The sequence below is a fragment of the Bison bison genome, unplaced genomic scaffold (assembly GCF_000754665.1).
Source record: "Bison bison bison isolate TAMUID 2011002044 unplaced genomic scaffold, Bison_UMD1.0 scf7180017864146, whole genome shotgun sequence".
In the NCBI taxonomy this organism is placed as follows: domain Eukaryota; kingdom Metazoa; phylum Chordata; class Mammalia; order Artiodactyla; family Bovidae; genus Bison; species Bison bison.
In genome coordinates, this window is record NW_011494718.1 from 821,986 (window position 1) to 834,532 (window position 12,547).

Genomic DNA, 12,547 nt, shown 5'->3' on the forward strand with positions numbered 1-12,547 from the left:
ATTCCATCTTGTGCTTCTTCCAGCCCAGCGTTTCTCATGATGTACTCTGCATATAAGTTAAATAAGCAGGGTGACAATATACAGCCTTGACATACTCCTTTTCCTATTCAGAACCAGTCTGTTTTTCCATGGCCCTAGTCCCTTCTGATATGATTAGGCCAGATATGTAGCAGATTGTTGACAAAGCTGAGCCTTTTTTCTTGATGCCTTGTAACCGCAGCCTGCCAGAAAGTTTAAGAAGTCTTCTGAGGCTCATGAACAAGCTTCCTCTTTCTCAGCACTAAGCAAAATATCATATTGTAACACGACTGCTTCGGAGCTATTAAAGTTTTATAGATCCCATGACAAACTTTATCCAAATAAGTGAGGACTGTCACGAAATTCCTGGGGCAAAACTGTCCAGGTTACCTGAGAACCTAGCTGCATAGGGTCCTCAAAGGCAAATAGAAATTGACTTTCCTCCCTGAAGGCACTGAATAGAAGGTATCTTTTAAATCAATTACTGAGAAATATTTGGCCCATTCAGGAATTTCAGACAATAGAGTGTAAGGATTAGGCACCATGGGGTGTAAAAGAACTACAGCTTCATTTATTATTCATAAATTTTGAGCTAGTCTCCATTTACCATTTGATTTCTTTGTACCCAAAATAGGAATGTTGCAGGGACTGTTACAGGGAATTAATAGTCCCTGCTCCTTTAAATTCTCAATGATGGGTTTTAACCCTTCCTTCACTTCAGGTTTCAGTGGATACTGCTTCTTATGTGGAAATAAGTGTGGGTCTTTGAGCTTGACAACTACAGGAATAACATTTTGTGCTCAACCCACAGATTTTCCATCAGCCCATACTCTAGGATTTACATTTTGTTCAATTAAAGGGAGAGAAAGGGAAGGCTCCTTATTCATGAAAACAGAGGCATGGACCTTGCTCAGTATGCTAAGTCGCTTCAGTCGTGTCCGACTCTGTGCGACCCCATGGACTGCAGCCTACCAGGATCCTCCATCCATGGGATTTTCCAGGCAAGAGTACTGGAGTGGGTTGCCACTGCCTTCTCCTTTGCTCAGTATATCCCTTTCCAAAAGGGGTGAGGGAGACTCTGGCATGATCAGAAACTTCCGTGAAAATAGCAGAGTCTCAGTTACAGCTTAAAGAACAACTGAAGTAATACCCTTTGGCTCATCCAGACAGTCCCATTATGGAAGTGGATCGGGAAGAAGGTGGGTCAGGGGCTTCAGTAAGCACGGAGTAAGTTGCCCCAGTATCTAAAAGGAAATTGACTGATTGCCCCCCCCCCCCCCACACACACACACAGAGTTATTAATACCTGGGGTTCCTCAGGTGTAATTAGGATGGGAGCTTGTTTGGGGACCCCAGGGCATCTTCAGTCCTGATTGTCTTGAGAGTCCGACCCCTGAAACCTACGCCTGTGAGGGCAGTCTCTCTTCCAGTGTGGTCCTTGCAGACCAGACATGGAGCCGGGGGCAGCTTAGATGCCTGAGGGCAATCCCGGTTAAGGTGCCCATCTTTTCCCCAGTAATAGCAAGCCCATCCCTTTTCCCCTGGGTCCCTCTGGGCATTTTTCTCAGGCTGTTTAAGAATAGTTCTCATATCCATTGCGAGGGCTTCTGCCTGTTCCTTTGTCTTTTTCTGCCTTTCTTTTCCTCATATTCCCTACCATAATAGACTGTCTGAGCTAGTTGTAACGGACTATCCAAAGACTGATTTGGTCCTATTTTAATAGCTTATGGCGGATATCTGGAGCCGACTAAGTGAGAAATCTATCTTTTAAGATCACTTTTCCCTCTTCACTTTCAGGATCAATCTCAGTGAATCTGCGAAGGGCTTCTCTTAGTCTATCTAGGAATTTACCAGGAGCTTCCTTCTCCTCCTATTCTATGTCTGCCAATTTGCCATAGTTTAAAGGCTTAGCATGCACCTGCCTCAGTCCTTCAAGAATACATCTGACAAAATGACTCTGATCCCATCTTCCTTTAGCTGTGTTGTAGTCCCAATCTGGTTCTGTAGTTGGGACCACCTGACTCCCAGTGGGGAGGGTGGCTATCTCGTCCTCCCTCTTCCCTACTGATTCATTACCAAACTGTTCATCTCCATAAGCAAGCACTTTCCCCAAAACTCAAGTCTTTTAGTCGGGAGTCAGTGTTTGTCCCAAGATATACATCACATCCTTCCAAGTAAGGTCATAAAGCAGAGTAACACCTTTGAAAGCTCTAATATATTTTTCTGGGTCCTCTAAATAGTCTCCCAGATCCCCCTTGATTCTTTGTATTTCTTGATAAGAAAAAGGCTTATTAACTCTCATAGACTGATTATTTTTCCTGGTGAGTGCTTCATGAAGAAGTAAAAGCTTGTGTGGCTATTCCTCAGTCTCTCTGGCTGTTCTGTGCATATTATCCTAGGAGAAACCTGCTTTTCTTTAACTCTTTGTCTCCTGTCCTCCATCTCATCTAGCAAAGTTGGAGGACAGGAGGGAGCTGAAGGAGTCATACCCAAATCTATACCCTTAGGACATAAGTCTGGCATATTTTGTAGAGAGAAAAAGGGCAACACATAGGCTACTTCTACCCATTTCCCTTGTTTTCTACAGAACCGATCTAATTGTAAAACAGTATTATACTTAAGAGACCCTCCAACTGGCCACCACTTGCCATCTTCCAGTGGGTACCGTGGCCATGCAGTATCACATAGGGAGACCAGGTATGTCTTCTTTAAGCCCTGGGGATCAAATCTATCCCAGTTTTTCAGGATACAGTTCAAAAGAGTGAGGCTGGAATTGTTAGCTCCCATCTGTAAGAGAGAAAAAAAGCGACCAGCACCCTCTTTCTACTGGAGGCATCCCTCCCTGCTCTAGATGGGGGTGTAGACAGACTTTACACCAAAGTTTTTCTTTCCCGGTTAGACTTAGTCTGTCCCTTACCCATGCAGGTGACATACTAGTCCCTCCCAGTTCTACCACCAAGACGGGGTCGGAATGCACCAGGGGTAGACCTGATGGCATCTCTGACGTCCAGCTCCTCACCATTAAAACCTTGCTTGCCTCTGATGCCACCCGGGGTGCAATCAGAGCATCCTTCCAGAATGCCTCCCAGGCTAAACCGCTGGGGGAAACATTCGTCACCTGAGTGCCTGTGCATGACCCTGAGTATATTCCTGACCACAATAAGACCGGTTGGAACATAAAATTGAGATGTTCCTTCCAAGTGTCACCACACCAGTATGAGAGCCTCCTAAGCATCACCACACCAGTATAAGAGTCTCCTCTGGTCCACTAAGAGCCAGCGTTACCAAAGGAAAAAAAAAAAAAAAACAACTCCATTGTAGTTCCAATCTGAGTAAACTTTAGCCTCAGAGATGCTCTTGGAGATAGAGCTCCATCTTGCTTCCAACCTTTCCATGCTTAACAAGGCTAGGTGCTTCCTGACTACCAATCCAAGTTTGTGACCTAAGTAGCAGTACACAGTAACAGCATAGATCACAAGTCTATGATCTGACAGGTTAGGTTCATACTTCTAAATTCCAAGGAGTTATGAAATCGTCAAAGAGACTGAAAAGTTTGACCAAGAAAGGAAAATTCAATCCACACACTTTGCCCATTTCTGGGCAGTCCCTGAAAGAGACGTTGGGTGCCTCTTGGCATTGGCAGGTCAGTATGAACCCCTGACAGGCTTTTGCCATAAGCCGTGTGAGGTCGCCACAGAACCGCAGAGCAGGGCTCCTCACTTGCTTCGTGCAGGGCATTTCATTCATTCATGCAAGCACACCGCAGACTTAGTAAAGTACAGCAGAAAACGTGTTCACTAGGAGAACAAAGAATTTGAGCTCCAAACATCCTTACCTTGTCCTGAAGAATTACAGATGAGCCCCCAAGATGAAAGGTTGTTGCTGAACGATGCAAAGGCGCCAGGATTCTTGGCCTCCGGAGGAGAAGAATTCAATCCGCAGCCAGAGAAGAGGCTTGAGTGCTCAGAGCTTTTGTGTAATAAAGTTTTATTAAAGTATAAAGGAGATAGAGAAAGCTTCTGACATAAGCATCAGGAGGCGGCAGAAAGAGTACCCACTTGCTAGTGTTAGCCATGGAGTTATATACTCTCTAATTAGTTATTACAGTGAATCAAAAGAATGTCTGGAGGTTGTAAAGACTTCGCTAGACCTACCCCCATAATTTACATTTTAAGATAATAGGATTAGCCAGAAGGCTTTTTCCAGAGACTGTCCTCAAGCAGGATACATTATTGTTATATAATCCTAAGGAATGTAGAAGAAAAAAAGTTTGTCCTTTCTTCCTCCTTGAGAATTCCAGACCCCTCTCTCCTTGGGGACCCTTAAACTTCTTATCAACCTCCCTAGGAAATGACTCTCTCAACACCAACAACAATTTATATAGTTAGCAAAACCTGATAGCCATTCTGATGACAAAAACAGTGTAAGAAAGGAAAATTTTAACCCAGACTCACATTTGAATATGTATATAAAATCCTCCCCACATTACCAAAACAAGTGCAAATATCTATGCATGTATATGTATATATGTATCTATCTATAAATATGTAAGTACCATATAAAATATATTACTATTATTATATATTTCAAAAGCAAATATATGCATGGATATGTATATATATGTATTATATATCATATATATATGTTTGTGTTTATATGTATATGTACATACATACAAGCACAGTTAAATGAATATCTCAGTTAAATCAAGAAAAAGATCTATTAATGATTAACAGCAACAACAAACCCTGAGCAAATTAGGAAAATAAAAATATTTCATTAATTTTATGAAGAAAATCAACAAAAGCTAATCCAAGTACCATTATCATTGGGCTTTCCTGGTGGTTCGGATGGTAAAGAATCTGCCTGCAATGCAGGAGACCTGGGTTTGATCCCTGGATTGGGAAGATCCCATGGAGAAGGGAAGGGCTACTCACCCCAGTATTCTTGCCTAGAGAATTCCATGGACAGAGGAGTCTGGCAGACTACAGTCCTTGGATAACAAAAAGTTGGACAGGGCTGATTGACTTTCACTTTCATTTTCACCATTATTATTGGTGACATTCTGAAAATATTTCTTTTGAAATAGGTAAAAAATCAAGTGTGTCCACCAGTTTCCCCACCCTTTTAAAAAAAGTTTTGGTAGAAGTAGTAGCACATTAAGGCAAGAAAATGAAATTACACATATAATGATTAAAAAGGAAGATGTAAACTTCCCTTTATCAGGTTGTTTGTTACAGAATTTTAAATTATTGAGAAGTGAAATAAATAAATGTTAATTTCTAGATTCTTTCTTAAACATCTTTCCAGACCAAGATTGTAATGATTCCTTTCTATAAGTTGTTAAATTATTTTTGTCCTTTGTTTTTCACTAGTTCATCTGGAATGACTCAAATGCATTTTAGTTTTGGTGAAAATGAAAATGCAGTTAAAGAAAAATTCGTATCCCTGATAATTGAGTGGTGTTATGAGTATGATGGGTATGGAGTTGTGCAGGATATTACTCTCATTCTCTGTGTTATACAATATGCCTATTTGTTTATTAAACTTTATACATAGTAGTTTTTATATTTTAATCCCATACCATAATTTATTCATTCTTCCTTCTCTCTCCCCTTTGATAACAACAAGTTTGTTCTTACAATGAAAATTAAATGAAACTTTTGTGTAGCATAAATAGATTTTACACATAAAAAGTTACAAAAGACATGTAATACATGAATGCATATTTATTCTTTATATAGTTATTTTTAATATAAGAATTATGAGTCTATGTTGCAACATAAGTTATAGATGTTGATCAATTTCTACTTATAGTCTTTGAATAAGCCCTGGAAAATATATTGTGAAAATCATTCAGTTCAGTTTAGTTCAGTTCACAACTAATGTGTTAGTTTTAGGTATATAGCAAAGTGAATCTGTTATATATATATATATATAAAACACTCTGTATATACACTCTGTGTATATATATATATATACTCTGTATATATATATACACTGTATATATATACAGTATATAGACTGTATATACTCTGTATATACAGTCTGTATATATACACTCTGTATATATATATATATATACTGTGTGTATATATATATATACACACTGTATATACACTGTATATATATATACTGTATATACACTCTGTGTGTGTGTGTGTGTATATATATATATATATATCTCCACAGAGTTATTATATAACTCCACAGAGTTATCTCCACCACTCTATTTTAGGTTTTTTCCCTAATAGGCCATTACAGAGTATTGAGTTTCCTGTGCAATACAGTAGGTCCATACTAGTTATTTATTTATACATAGAAGTATGTGTGCTGCTGCTGCTAAATCACTTCAGTATGTCAATCCTAATATTCCAATTTATCCCTCCTCCCTTGCCTCTCAGACTCACTTCAGTCATCACTCATGCCCAGCTCTTTGTGACCCAATGGACTGCAGCACGCCAGCCTTTCCTATCCATCACAAACTCCCAGAGCCTGCTCAAACTCATGTCCATTGAGTCAGTGATGCCATCCAACCATCTCATCCTCTGTCATCCCCTCTCCTCCTGCCTTCAATCTTTCCCAGCATCAGGGTCTTTTCCAATGAGTTAATTCTTCACATCAGGTGGCCAAAGTACTGGAGCTTCAGCATCAGTCCTTTTGATTTCAGTGTCTTTTGATTTCATGGCTGCTGTCATCACTGCCCGCAGTGATTTTGGAGCTCAGACAAATAAAATCTATCACTGTTTTCCCCTTCTATTTGCCTGGAAGTGATGGCACTGGATGCCATGATCCAACGTTTTTGAATGTTGAGTTTTAAGCCAACCTTTTCACTTTCCTCTTTCATTCTCATCAAGAGGATCTTTAATTCCTCTTCCTTTCTGCCATTATAGTGGTATTATTTGTATATCTGAAGTTGTTGATATTTCTCCCAGCAATCTTGATTGCAGCTTGTGATTCATCCAGTGTGGTATTATACATGATGTACTCTGCATATTTTATTGGGCTTCAAAATCACTGGGCATGGTGACTGCAACCATGAAATTAAAAGACACTTGCTGCTTGGACGAAAGGCTATGACAAACCTAGATAGCATATTAAAAAACAAAGACATCAATTTGCTGACAAAGGTCCATATAGTGAAAGCTATGGTTTTTCCAGTAGTCATGAATGGATGTGAGAATTGGACCAAAGAAACAAAGAAAAGAAGGCTGAAGGCTGAAGAATTGATACTTTCAAATTGTGGTGCTGGAGAAGACTCTTGAGAGTTCCTTGGATTTCATGTAGATCAAACTGGTCAATCCTAAAAGAAATCAACCCTAAATGTTCATTGAAAGGACTGTTGTTGAAGCTGAAGTTCTAATACTTTGGCTACCTGATGGGAAAAACTCTCTCATTGGAAAAGACCCTTATGCTAGGAAAGATTGAAAGTAAAAGGAGAGGAGGGTGGCATACGGTGAAATGGTTAGATAGCATCACTGACTCAATGAATATGAACTTGGCCTACATACAAGTTTCTCAGCAGACCAGTAAGGTGGCCTGGTATTCCCCATCCCTTTAAAATTTCCCACAGTTTGTTGTGATCCACTCAATCATAGGCTTTAGAGTAGTCAATGAAGTAGAAGTAGATGTTTTTCTGGAATTCCCTTGCTTTCTCTATGATCCAGAGAGTGTTGACAATTTGATCTGTTTCCTCTGCCTTTTCTAAACCCAAATTATACATCTGGAAGTTTTCAGTTCAGGTACAGCTGAAGCCTAGTTTGAAGGATTTTGACCTTAACCTTGCTAGCATGTGCAATGAGCACAGTTGTACAGTAGTGAACATTCTTTGGCATTTCCCTTCTTTGAGACTGAAATTAAAAGTGACCTTTTCCAGTCCTGTGGCCACTGAGTTTTCCAAATTTGCTGACATATTGAGTGCAACACTTTAACTGAATTAACCATGTTTTAGGATTTGAAATATCTCAGCTGGGATTCCATCACCTCTGTTAGCTTTGTTTGTAGTCAGTCAGTCAGTCAGTCAGTCAGTTCAGTCACTCAGTCGTGTCTGACTCTTTGCGACCCCATGAATCGCAGCATGCCAGGCCTCCCTGTCCATCACCAACTCCCAGAATTCACTCAGACTCACGTCCATCGAGTCAGTGATGCCATCCAGCCATCTCATTCTCTGTCGTCCCCTTCTCCTCCTGCCCCCAATCCCTCCCTGCATCAGAGTGTTTTCCAGTGAGTCAACTCTTCGCATCAGGTGCCCAAAGTACTGGAGTTTCAGCTTTAACATCCTTCCTAAATCCCACTTGAATTCATACACCAGGATAGTTGGCTCTGGGTGAATGACTGCAGCATCATGGTTATTGGGTCAGTAAGACTCTTTTGGTATAGTTCTTCTGTATATTCTTGCCACTTCTTCTTAATCTCTTCTACTTCAGTTCAGTCCCTACTGCTTCTGTCCATCCTTGCATGAAATATTCCCTTGATATCTCCAATTTTCTTGAAGAGATTTCTAGTCATTCCCATTCTATTGTTTTCCTCTATTTCTTTTCATTGTTCATTTAAGAAGGCTTTCTTATCTCTCCTTGCTATTCTCTTAAACTCTGCATTCAGCTGGGTATATCTTTCCCTTTCTCCCTTGCCTTTCACTTTTCTTTCCTCAGTTATGTGTAAAGCCTCCTCATATCACTTTTCCTTCTTGCATTTCTTCTTCTTTGGGATGGTTTTGATCACCAACTCCTTTACAATGTTATGAACCTCCACCTATGGTTCTTCAGGCACTCTGTCTACCAGATCTAATCCTTTAAATATATTCATCACCTCCACTTTATAATCATAAGGGGTTTGATTTAGGTCATACCTGAATGGCCTAACAGTTTTCCCTACTTTTTTCAATTTAAGCCTGAATTTTGTAATAAGGACCTCATGATCTGAGACATAGTCAGCTCCAAGTCTTGTTTTTGCTGACTCTATAGAGCTTCTCCATCTTTGGTTGCAAACAATATAATCAATCTGATTTCAGTATTGACCATCTGATGATGTCCATGTGTAGAGTTGTCTCTTGTCTTGTTGGAAAAGTGTGTCTGCTGTGACCAGTGTGTTCTCTTGACAAAACTCTGTTAGCCTCTGTGTTACTTTATTTTGTACTTCAAGGCCAAACTTACCTATTATTCCAGGTATCTCTTGACTTCCTACTTTTGCATTCTAGTCCCCTATGATGAAAAGACATCTTTTGTTGATGTTTGCTCTAGAAGGTCTTGTAGGTCTTCATAGAACTGGTCAATGTTAGTTTCTTTGACGTTAATGACTGGGGCCTAGTCTTGGATTACTGTCATGTTGAATGGTTTGCCTTGGAAATGAACCAAGATCATTCTGTCATTTTTGAGATTGCACCAAGTACTGAACCAAGTATTGCACCAAAACTTTTGTTGACTATGAGGGCTTCTCCATTTCTTCTAGGGGATTCTTGTCCACAGTAGTAGAAATAATGATCATCTGATTTAAATTTAAATAAATTATATTCAGATTAGATTGCACATATAAGCCACGTTACATGATATTTGTCTGTCTCTGTCTGACTTACTTCACTCAGTATGACAATCTCTAGATCCATCCATGTTTCCACAATATACATATTTTATTAAAACAAAGCATTATAGAATATGGAAAGCTTTGGAATGAGATTAATCAAATTAAATCAGTTAGTACGAGCAAGATAATATCTGGAAAAAGTTTCTCGTATCTAATTGCAGTACCCATAACATCAGCATTCAAAGTTTATTTACTTTTCTTATATGCAGGATTACTAATAAAATGGTATTTTCCAAAATGTTGAAAAATAGGAAAAAATAAACTATCAGTTTTCTACTATATTTTTTAATATTGTTTACAATGATAAGCAAATTTATTGTTACAAATGGTGAATGAAACATACTCATCTTTCTTTCTTATATTTTTATTTTCTTTCATTTAACATTTATGCTCATTCTGGTTTTCTTTACGTCTTTGCTTTTTATTTATGTATTGAGTTATTGTTAGCTTACAATTTTATATTAGTTTCAGGTGTACAGCGTACAGTATTTTTGCAGATCACACTGCCTTAAAATCATTAAACTATAACGGCTACCGTTCTCTGTCCTGTACAGTGTACCGTTTCTGCTTCCTTTTATACATGATAGATTTTACCTTTATATCCCACACCCCTAATTTGTCTTTCCTTCTTTCCCTCTCTCCTTTGGTAAGCACAAGTTTATGTTCCTCATCTGTGAGTATGCTTCTGTTTTTGTGTACACATTAATTTGTATTATTTTTTAGATTCCATGAAGAAGTGATTTCATACAATATTTGTCTTTCTCTCTAACTTTGCTTCACTAAGCATAGCATTCTCTATGTCCATCCATGTTGCTACGAGTGGAAGAATTTCATCCTTTTTATGGCTGAGTAATATTCATATATATGGCACATCTTCTATATCCATCCATCTGTTGATTACCACTTGGCTTGCTGCTGTATCTTGGCTATTATAATTAGTGCTGTTACGAACATTGAGGTGCATGTGTCCTTTCAAATTAGTGTTTTCATTTTTTCCAGATATATACCCAGGGATGGAATGTTGGACCATATGATAGTTCTATTTTTAGTTTTTTGAGGAAACTCCCTAGTGTTTAATAGAATGGCTGCACCAATTTACATTCCCACCCACAGTGTAGGTTGCTTTCCTGCTGGCTCAATCCCCTTGCGGTGCAGGAGATGCAGTTTCTATCCCTGGGTGGGGGAAAATCCCCTGGAGGAGGGCATGGCAACCCACTCTAGTCTTCTCTCCTGTAGAATCCCATGAACAGAGGAGCCTGGAGGGCTATGGTCCCTTGTCACAGAGAGTCTGTCATGACTGTAGCGACTGAGCATGCGTGCACGCACATAACAGTGTAAGAAGATTCTCTATTCTCACATCCTCTCCAACATTTGCTATTTATAGACTTTTTGACTATAGCCGTTTTCACTGGTGTGAGGTGATATCTCAGTTTTGATTTTCATTTCTCAGTTAGTGATATTGAGCATTCTTTCATGTGCCTGTGTGCCATCTATGTTTCTTTTTTGCAAAAATATGTCAAAAGATTCTGTCCATTTTTGGATTGTATTGCCTTTTTGTATTGATCTGTTTATATATTTTGAATATTAACCCCTTGCTGGCAGTACGACTTGCAAACATTTATTCAGTACATTGACTGCTTTCTTAATTATTTCCTTTCCTGTGGCAAAGCTTTTAAGTTTAATTAGGTCTCATCTTTTTACTTTTGTTTTATTTCCTTTGCCTTAGGAAACAGACAAAAAAATAATGCTATTATATATGTCAAAGAGTGCTTGGCCCATGTTTTCCTCTAGGATTTTTATGATTTCAGGCCTCTCATTTAGATCTTTAATACATTTTGAACTTCTTTTTGTATATGGTGTGAGGAAGTGTTCTAAATTCATTCTTTTAAATGTAGCTGTCTTGTTTTCTTAGCACCATTTATTGAAAAGGCTGTTTTTTCTCCATTGCATATTCACGCTTCCTTTGTTTTTGACGAGTTGACCTTTATGAGACGAATTGACCTTTATGTGGGTTTATTTCTGGGCTCTCCATTGTGTTGCATTGTTCTATATATCTGTTGTGCCAATGCAACAGATACTAGTTTTGATTACTGTAGCTTTGTGTCTAGTCTGGGATTGTGAAATATTTAACTTTGTTGTTTTTCTCAAGATTGCTTTGGCAATTCAGGGTCTTTTGTGGTTCGATATAATTATGGGATTATTTGTTCTACTTCTCTGGGAACATGTCATGGATGTTTGATAGAGATTGCATTAAATCTAGAGATTAATGGATCACTTTTACTTCTTTGGTTGTAAGCTTAATGTTTTAATTTCAAGCACCTTTTCTTTTATGATACAAATATTTAAGGATATAAATTTTTCTTTTATGAGCTACTTTGTCTGAATTTCATCAGCTTGACATATAGTATTTTTAGTTTTCAATTTTAATAATCTGCTTCATCTTTTATCATTTCTTCTAAACTCACATATTTTAGTAACATATTTTTTATTCACAAACATAAGTTGTTTCCCAGTCTTCCTTTTCTTATCAATTTCTCTTTAGTCACTTTTTGAAGAAAGACTGTAGTCTGTATGAAGTCAGTGTTTGAAATATATTGAGGCTGACAGTATGAAATTGGAATTGACCAATAATAATTAAAACACAAAAAATCTTTGCTTGAAAATGTGTTTTGTACAATGGTTTGGTACGATCTTTTCTACATTCACATTAATCTTTTTATTCTATTTTTATATTCTCTATAGTATTGCTTTTGACTGCTTCAACTATCAAATAGTAGAAAGATACATTTTAACATATTAAAATATTATTTGCCACTTTTACTAGATTTATTAATTGGTCTTTACGGATTTAATGGGCAGCTTGGGTGGCACAGTGGTAAACTATCCACCTGTAATGCAGGATGTCTGCAAAGCAGACATGGACTCAATCCCCGGGTCAGGAAGATACCCT

The 12,547-nt window shown here is 38.4% G+C and overlaps 1 protein-coding gene across 1 annotated transcript in view; it reads left to right on the forward strand.

Annotated features, from left to right (window-relative positions):
• The window catches only part of TLL1 (tolloid-like 1), a 332,306-nt gene that overhangs the window by 221,110 nt on the left and 98,649 nt on the right, over positions 1-12,547 (forward strand). The gene's annotated exons all lie outside the window — the stretch shown is intronic.